The sequence below is a fragment of the Salvelinus sp. IW2-2015 genome, unplaced genomic scaffold (genome assembly GCF_002910315.2).
Source record: "Salvelinus sp. IW2-2015 unplaced genomic scaffold, ASM291031v2 Un_scaffold2370, whole genome shotgun sequence".
Taxonomy (NCBI): Eukaryota; Metazoa; Chordata; class Actinopteri; order Salmoniformes; family Salmonidae; genus Salvelinus; species Salvelinus sp. IW2-2015.
The window spans coordinates 85656-95462 of NW_019943694.1; the positions used below are offsets into that span (position 1 = coordinate 85656).

The following is a 9807-nucleotide window of genomic DNA, read 5'->3' on the forward strand; positions in this document are numbered from 1 at the left end:
CTACTTAAAAATAGTAGAGGCAGGTAGTGAAGGCCTGATAGTTTGATCAAATCTAGGTACTTGGCACTGTTGATGGGCTTAGCAACAACAACAAACACAATTAAAAAGGATCTTTAGTTAGAAATGAGTTGGAGCATATAAACAAATAGATGTGTTTTATTTAGCTCACTGCATCCCTGTTGTACAGGATGAATAGGACTCCGCATATGGACTAGAACTCATAGCTCACTGCACTGCGTTGTACAGGAATGGGATAGGACTGGGGCCATATGGACTGAAACTCATAGTCACTGCCATCGTTGTACAGGATTGGGATAGACTGGGCCATTGACTAGAACTCAGTAGCTCGACTGCCATCCGTTGTACAGGATGGGATAGGACTGGGCCATATGGACTAGAACTCATAGCTCACTGCCATCGTTGTACAGGAATGGTATAGGACTGGGCCATATGGACTAGAACTCATAGCTTCACTGCCCATCTGATTGACAGGATGGTAGGATGGGCCAATTAGGAACTAAGCAACTCATAGCTCAACTGCCATCTCGTTGCTACAGCGATGTGATGGACTGCGCCATTATGGAACTAGAACTTCAGCGTCATTTTTGTTAACAACTTAAAAACATTTTCTCGAAATAGCTCATATGTTAAATTGATTTGTGTCGAATACACCTGACAATTTAAAAACCAGTGCAGCATACCTCTTAATGAAATTCAGCGTCTTGGTAAATTATACTAAGGCCTAAGATATATTGCTTCCATAATCATAACACACTCTTAATAATAATTTTATCAAAAATAGTTTGTACCTGCTTACTTTTTGCAATAATCAGGTCTTCTATAAAAATTATATTTTGTTTAAATGAACCACAGAACGCATGCATGATGCAATTTACTAATGTAGTAAATGACACACGGTCTCATAAACAATCTCTCAAGAACAAGCCACCTGCTAGTGAGTAGCCAGCTAATATTTAGACTTCAAGTTTAGCCAACTTGGATCAAGGTATAATTTTGACAAGTCTGAATACAGACTAACAGCAAAAACGGTTTTTGAAATTAGGAACACGACTCCTGTCCGTCTCCCACCGTTTGAACAGCCGGTGACTAGCTGTCCCATTACTGTTCACATAGATTAACATCAATGTGACCTAACATATCTCATAGAATGAAACCAGAGTCACCAATTCTTTATATAGATAGTTTAATGCTTATTGAAAAATGTTTTAAAACGAATAAACAGCTAGTATAACCTTTTTATTTGATTCAAATGCTGATATGCGGTATGTGGTTCCCCGTATGCCTCACTGGACAAAACTGAGGTCATTTCATTTTCCAGCATTTAATTTATATGGTACATCCGTTTTAGTAGTTCTGCTCTACCGAAATCTGAGGAGTTTGAAAGCATAAACAGAAGTACTGTGTGAAATGGTAGAGTTAACTTCATCTGTTAACAGTAAGAGACCTGGTACCGTAAGTGCTCACAAGGACAAACGAGCAATTTCATTTTCATGGTGAAAGTTCATTGGTAACATCTTGTTAGTAAGTGGTCTGCTCTGGCCTAGAATCTGAGGTGGAAACAACCTTCCAACCACCGCTGTTTATCTTCTCATTACCTATGTCTCCATGTGTTGGTGTCCTTATGACACGTGAATGTTGGACCAAACTTCAAATGCAAATATCTGTTGAACCTCGTTTGTCCGAGAGGAAGAAGTGATTGTTTGAGGTTGGGTCTTGGGGAGAAAGAGACGAAGCAGACATTTCACTCTCACCAGATCTGTCTGGCCCAGTGGCCCATTATGCACAACAATGGACGAGAAGAAGAATGGCAAATAATACCAATATTAAAGAGCGTCTGGTTAATCGAATAGCCATGTAAGATATACAGTGCCTTACGGAAAGTTTCAGACCCCTTGACTTCAACTTTTTTGTATGTTCAGCCTTATTCTAAACTGATTAAAAAATATATATTCTCATCAATCTACACACAATAAATACCCCAAATAATGACAAAGCGTAAACGGGTTTTTAAATAAGAATTTTGTTCTTACTGACTTGCCTAGTTAAATAAAGTAAAAAAAATATAAAAAATTCAGACCCTTTGCTTGAGACTTGAAATTGAGCTCAGGTGCATCCTGTTTCCATGATCATCCTTGAGATGTTTCTACAACTTGATTGACATGATTGAATGATGGAAAGCACCACCTGTCTATATAATGTCCCACAGTTGACAGTGCATGTCAGAGCAAAACCAAGCCACGAGGTCGAAGGAATTGTCCGTAGAGCTCCGAGACAGGATTGTGTCGAGGCACAGATCTGGGAAGGAAGGCCTTCTCTTTGTTTTAGTTTACGTACGATGTCACCTCCTCTTGGTGAAACGTGTTCTATGGTTTACGAAGCGCAGGGAGGAAGGTGAGCCGTGGTTGGCTTCGATGTCTTGTGTTTTGATTTCTAATAGCAGCCTTGGTTCTGCGATGCGGCGTTTCGACCAATAGAAGCAGCCCCGCAGATCCATTTCAGCATGTACATGCCATTTGTGGTGTACTTAACAGCTAGCTAATTAGCTAATATACCTTTCTGGCTCCTCATTTGAAGATGCTCTCATCTCTCCATCCGTGATGAGGTGACAGACGATCGTAAAAATAATCCTTGATTAGCGTAATCCCAGAGATACTTGTCAGTTCAAAGTAATGACAACTAGCTAGCTAAATCAGACAACTAACAACATGGCTATCTGAGAAGTCAGCTTCGAACTAGAAAAGACTGGGTGGGTTACGATGACAGGAGCCCAATCCCCTGAGCACTCGGGCACACCCCTCAAAGATTAAAAGCAGTGGATTGGTGTTCTTTCCATGCTGTGAGGGAGTGGCCAGGGCTCAAAATGACAGATTATGACAGCAGTTTTTAGAATAGGATATCAGTTGCGTTGCTACCTAAAATCTAGATCGTTCTGAACTGCTGAAATTACTGCAATACTGTTAATATATTGTGTTCACTTTTCATGTCATTATGACCACTGATTGGCCTACCCACAGCTGATAGGCCTAGAACTGATATGGCCTAGACACTGATCAATGGGCCTAGACACTGATCAATGGGCCTAGACACTGATCAATGGCTAGACACTGATCAATGGGCCTACTGATCATGGCCTACATGATCAATGGGCCTAGACACTGATCAATGGGCCTAGACACTGATCAATGCTAAGACACTGAAATCAATGAGGCCTTTTATGAACGTTGGCTCCGGTGTAAAAATAAAAAATTATTTGTGAATGACAACTTTATCTCACTACATTACTAGCTAGCTAATTATTCTGTGTCTAACCAGCCAAACTTCGTTGATTTGTAGCATGTTTCTTGAGTGGGCCAAATCGGCTGCGACTCTCTCTCAGGGAAGTTTGAGCTAGCGTTTCACATAGCATGCTAGCTAATTACAATAATGAAAATGTTTTTAAAGTATCCAAAACAACCAAAATCACAATTTCACAAAAAATATTATTGCTTTTTCCCCCAACAATGAGTCTGCGTAACATCCGACGGTTCTCGTAGACAGCCTCACATATGGGAGTAATATGTTTGGAACATCGAATCGCAATAAATCACAGTCTCGAATCGCAATAAAATCACAGTCTCGAATCGCAATAAAATCACAGTCTCGAATCGCAATGAAATCACAGTCTCGATCGCAATAAATATCACAGTCTCGAATCGCAATAAAATCAGTCTCGATCGCAATAAATCACAGTCTGAATCGCAATAAAATCAAGTCTCGAATCGCAATAAATCAACAGTTCTCGAATCGCAATGAAATCACAGTCTCGATCGCCAATAAAAATCACAGTCTCGAATCGCAATAAAATCACAGTCTCGAATCGCAATAAATCACAGTCTCGAATCGCAATAAAATCACAGTCTCGAATCGCAAATCCAGCCTTCACTGATGTCTAAAGGGGAGTGAACAAGGGCGAAGGAAGACAGATAGGTATTGAAATAAAACGCATGCTATTGAAGTCTCCTCTGATCATGTCCTCTCCTCCCTCCAGCCCCCGGCCGCTCCGACCAGCCGTAACTACACAGAGATCCGTGAGAAGCTKCGGTCCCGTCTGACGCGTCGTAAGGAGGAGTGTCTTCCCCAGAGACGGGACTCMGACCCGTCCGTGTCCACCTCCATCGACCACCGAGACGTGGACGAGCTGTTGGACTTCATCAACTCCTCAGAGCACAAACCAGCCAACAGCGCGAAGGCTGCCAAGCGGGCACGRCARAAACAGAAGAAAAAGGTGATGTCAAATTACATGGTGGGAATACTCATCAATACAGARCAGTTAATACYTCTTAAAGTGTTTGGTGTTTGTTTSGGGCGTCTACATGTATATTTGTGTAAGTACGTAATATTTGTAGTAATCGCCTGTTTCTGTTACGTGAGGCAGCTTGGTCTCCCGAGTGGCGCAGCAGTCTAAGGCACTGCATCTCAGTGCTAGAGGCGTCACTACAGTCCCTGGTTCGAATCCAGGCTGTATCACAGCGGTCTAAGGCACTGCATCTCAGTGCTAGAGGCGTCATCTACAGACACCCTGGTTCGAACCCTGGTTCGAATCCAGGCTCTATCACAACCGGCTGTGATTGGGATTCCGATAGGGCGGCGCACAATTGGCCCAGCGTCGTCCGGGTTTATGTAAATAAGAACCGACTTGCCTAGTTAAATAAAGGTTACATTTAAAAATGTGAATTGATTTAAGGGACACTAGTCTATCTCCTGTTTCTGTAGTGAGACAGCTTGAAGTACAGTACACCCCCTGGACAGGATGCTCTGTGTTTATATGCTAATAATGAATTTATAATGGAAAGTTATAAACACATCTTCATAGTTGTAATTAGATGTATTCTGTCTGTCTCAGTACTCATCTGTCTGACTGTCTAACAATCTGTCTGTCTAACCGTCTGACCGTCTGTCTGTCTGACCGTCTGTCTGTCTGTCTGTCTGTCTGACCGTCTGACTGTCGAACCGTAAGTCCGTCTGTCTGACCGTAAGTCCGTCTGTCTGACGGTAAAGTCCGTCTGTCTGACCGTAAGTCCGTCTGTCTGACGGCGTAAGTCCGTCTGTCTGACCGTAAGTCCGTCTGTCTGACGTAAGTCGTCTGTCTGACGGTGTTGTCTGTGCTGACCGTGTTTGTCTGTATGACCGTCTGTCTGATCGTCTGTTCTCCCCACCTCAGGAGAAGCAGAGCCAGGCAGGTAGTGGTGATTGTGAGGGAGGTGGTAGCGACCCCCTCCTCAAACCCTCCAGAGCCAGTGAGGACCCGACCACTTCAGCCAGGAGGAGGAGAGGAGGAGGATGTGTGACGGGGAGGACGGTGGAAGGCCGGGGGCTAGTCGGCTGCTGAGTGGCCCCAGCTGGAACTAGAGAGGGTCAACTCTTCCTGACCTCTCGGCTAGAGAGATCAAAAACACCATCAAGGTAAGGATAACTGCTCCTTCCTGACCTCTCGGCTAGAGGAGATAAGAACACCATCAAGGTAGGATACTGCTCCTATCCTGACCTCGTCGGCTAGAGGAGATCAAGAACACCATCAAGGTAAGGATAACTACGTCCCTAAGGGCAGGCACCCTATTCCCTAAATTATGCACTACTGTGGACAAGGCCCGCTACGTATATAGCCTCGCTACTGTATATAGCCCTCTTTCTACTGTATATAGCTCTCTACCTGTATACTAGCCTCTTACTGTATAAGCCTCTCTACTGTATATAGCCTCTCTACTGTATATAGCTCTCTACTGTATATAGCCCGGCCTCTCTACTGATATATAGCCTCTTCTCTGTAAGTATAGCCTCGCTACTGTATATAGCCTCTCTACTGTATATAGCCTCTCTACTGTATATAGCCTCTCTACTGTAAATAGCCTCTCTACTGTATATAGCCTCGCTACTGTATATAGCTCGCTACTGTATATAGCTCGCTACTGTTATTTTTTCACTGTCTTTTTACTGTTGTTTTATTTTTTTTACTTACCTATTGTTCATCTAATATCTTTTTTTGCACTGTTGGTTAGAGCCTGTAAGTCGCATTTCACTGTTGTATTCGGCGGCACGTGACAAACATTGATTTGATAAACGTATTGAACTTATTAGAAAATGTATTAATTTACCCAAGACTATGACATTACCAAAATGCATCAGTGATTAATAATTGTCCTTTCTGAAGAGGCAACTCAGGATGCCCCTGTCCTGTGTTTCTCTAGCACTCTATAGGTGAGGCAGTTGATGTACCAGTACACCCTTGTACAGGACACTAGTCTATCTCCTGTTTCTGTAGTGAGGCAGCTTGATGTACAGGACACCTTGTACAGGAACATAGTCTATCTCCTGTTCTGTAGTGAGGCAGCTTGATGTACAGGACACCCCTTGTACAGGACACTAGTCTATCTCCTGTTTCTGTAGTGAGGCAGCTTGATGTACAGGACACCCTTGTACAGGACACTAGTCTACATCTCCTGTTTTCTATAGTGAGGCAGCTTGATGTACCAGTACACCCTTTGTACAGGAACACTAGTCCTATCTCCTGTTTCTGTAGTGAGGCAGCTTGATGTACAGGACACCTTGTACAGGACACTAGTCTATCTCCTGTTTCTGTAGTGAGGGCAGCTTGAATGGTAGCCAGACACCCCTGTACAGGACAAACTAGTTATCTCCTGTTACTGTAAGTGAGGGCGCTTTGATGTACCAGTACAACCCTGGACAGGACAACTAGTCTATCTCCTGTTACTGTAGTGAGGCAGCTTGGATGTACCAGTAGCAACCCCTGGACAGGACACTAGCTATGGCAGGGCCTATTGTAGTTGTTTTGTCTATGCTTTATTGATGGTAAAATATGTTTTTTTATCTTGCATATTATTATTCGCAACATTGTCTACTGCAGTGATTTTCTGATTTAAGACTTTCTGAGTAATAATCAAGATCCACCTGCAGAATGTTTTTTTAAATCAACATGACCTATTACATATCGCTATGTTCAGTAGGCTGGTAAGGCTCCAATGCATTATCACTGCATATTGGCTATAGGCCGAATGCATTATTATCACTGCCATATTGGCTAATGCTCAGTAAGGCTGTAGGCCAATAACATTATCACTGCATATTGGCTATGCTCAGTAGGCTGTAGGCCAATGCAATTATCCTGCATATTGGCTATGCTCAGTAGGCTGTAGGCCCAATACATTAAATCACTGCATATTGGGCTATGCTCAGTAGGCTGTATGGCCCAATAATGTTATCACTGTTATTTGGCTATGCTCAGTAGGCTAATAGGCCCAATGCATTATCAACTGCAGATTGGGCTATGCTCAGTAGGCTGTAAGGCCCTAATCTTATCACTGCATATGGTATGCTCAGTAGGCTATAGGCCCCAAACAATTATCAACTGGCATATTGGCTATGGCTCAGTAGGCTATAAGGCCCAGTACATTATACTTGCATATTGGGCTATGCCTCGTAGGCTAATAGGCCCAATACATTATCACTTGCATATTGGCCTATGCTCAGTAGGCTTATAGGCCAGATGCCATTATCACTGCATATCGGCATATAGGCCCAATACATTTATCACTGCATACTGGCTATAGGCCAATACATTATCACTTATGCAGATTGCTATGCTCAGTAGGCTATAGGCCAAATGCATAATCACTGCAGATTGGCTAATGCTCAGTAGCTATGAGCCCAATAATTATCACTGCAAGATTGGCTATGCTCAGTAGGCTATAGGCCATATGCTTATCACTCAAGATTGGCTAATGCTCAGTAGGCTATAGGCCCATGCATTATCACTGAGATGGGCTATGCTCAGTAGGCTATAGCGCCAATGCATTAATCACTGCAGATTGGCTATGCTCAGTAGGCTATAGGCCAATGCATTATCACTGCAGATTGCCTATGCTCAGTAGGCTATAAGGCCCAATGCATTATCACTGCAGATTGGCTATGCTCAGTAGGCTATAGGCCCAATGCATTATCACTGCAGATTGGCTATGCTCAGTAGGCTTATAGGCCAATGCATTTATCACTGCATATTGGCGCTATGTTCAGTAGGCTATAGGCCCCAATAATTTATCACTGCATATTGGCTATGTTCAGTAGGCTATAGGCCAGTACATTATCACTGCATATTGGCTATGTTCAGTAGGCTTATAGGCCCAATACATTATCACTGTATATTGGCTATGCTCAGTAGGCTATAGGCCAATACATTATCACTGTTTTGGCTATGCTCAGTAGGCTATAGACCCAATGCATTATCACTGCATATTGGCTTGCTCAGTAGGCTATAGGCCCAAGTACATTGATCACTGCATATTGGCTATGTTGTAGGCTGTAGGCCAATGCATTAATCACTGCACTATTGGCTAAGGCCCAATGCATTATCACTGCATATTGGCTATGCTCAGTAAGGCTGTAGGCCAATGATTATCACTGATATTGGCTATGCTGCAGTAGGCTATAGCCCGAATACATTAATCACTGCATATTGCCTATGCTCAGTAGGCTTAGGCCCAATACTATATCACTGTATATTGCTATGCTCAGTAGGCTAATAGGCCCAATGCATTATCACTGCGAATTGGCTATGCTCAGTAGGCTGTAGGCCCAATACATTATCACTGCATATTGGCTATGCTCAGTAGGCTATATGGCCCAATACATTATCACTCATATTGGCTATGCTCAGTAGGCTATAGGCCCAGTACATTATCACTGCATATTGGCTATGCTCAGTAGGCTATAGGCCCAATAATTATCACTGCATATTGGCTATGCTCAGTAGGCTATAGGCCAATGCTTATCACTGGCATATTGGCTATGCTCAGTAGGCTATAAGGCCCAATACATTATCACTGCATATCGGCTATGCTCAGTAAGGCTATAGGCCCAAGCATTATCACTGCATATGGCTATGCTCAGTAGGCTATAGGCCCAATTACATTATCACTGGCATATCGGCTATAGGCCCAATTAGCATTATCACTGGCATAATTGGCTATAGGCCCCAATACATTATCACTGCAGATGGCTATGCTGCCAGTAGGCTATAGGCCCAATGCAATTATCACTGCAGATTGGCTTATGCTCAGTAGGCTATAGGCCCAATACATTATCACTGCAGATTGGCTTATGCTCATTAGGCTATAGGCCCCAATGCAAAATTATCACTTGCAAGATTGGCTATGCTCAGTAGGCTATAGCCAATGCATTAATCATGCAGATTGGGCTATGCTCAGTAGGCTATAGGCCCATGCAATTATCACTGCAGATTGGCTTATGCTCAGTAGGCCTATAGCCCAATGCACTTATCATGCAGATTGGCTATGCTCCAAGTAGCTATAGGCCGCAATGCATTATCACTGCAAGATTGGCTATGCTCAAGTAGGCTATAGGCCCAATGCATTATCACTGGGCAAGATTGGCTATCGCTCAGTAGGCTATAGCCCAAATGCATTATCACTGCAGATTGGCTATGCTGCAGTAGGCTATAAGGCCCAATGCATTATCCAACTGCAGATTGGCTATGCTCAGTAGGTCTACTAGGCCCAATACATTATCACTGCCATATTGGCTATGTTCAGTAGGCTATAGGCCCAATAATTATCACTGTATATTGTATGGCTCATGTAGGTCTATAGCCCATAACATTATCACTGCATAATTGGCTATGCTCAGTAGGCTAATAGACCCAATGATTATCACTGGCATATTGGTATGCTGCAGTAGGCTATGAGGCCATACATTATCCACTGCATATTGGCTTGC

The 9807-nt window shown here is 43.1% G+C and overlaps 1 pseudogene; it reads left to right on the top strand.

Moving 5' to 3' along the window:
* Nucleotides 1-9807, top strand: part of LOC112073793 (protein FAM193B-like) — a 41569-nt pseudogene that overhangs the window by 24389 nt on the left and 7373 nt on the right.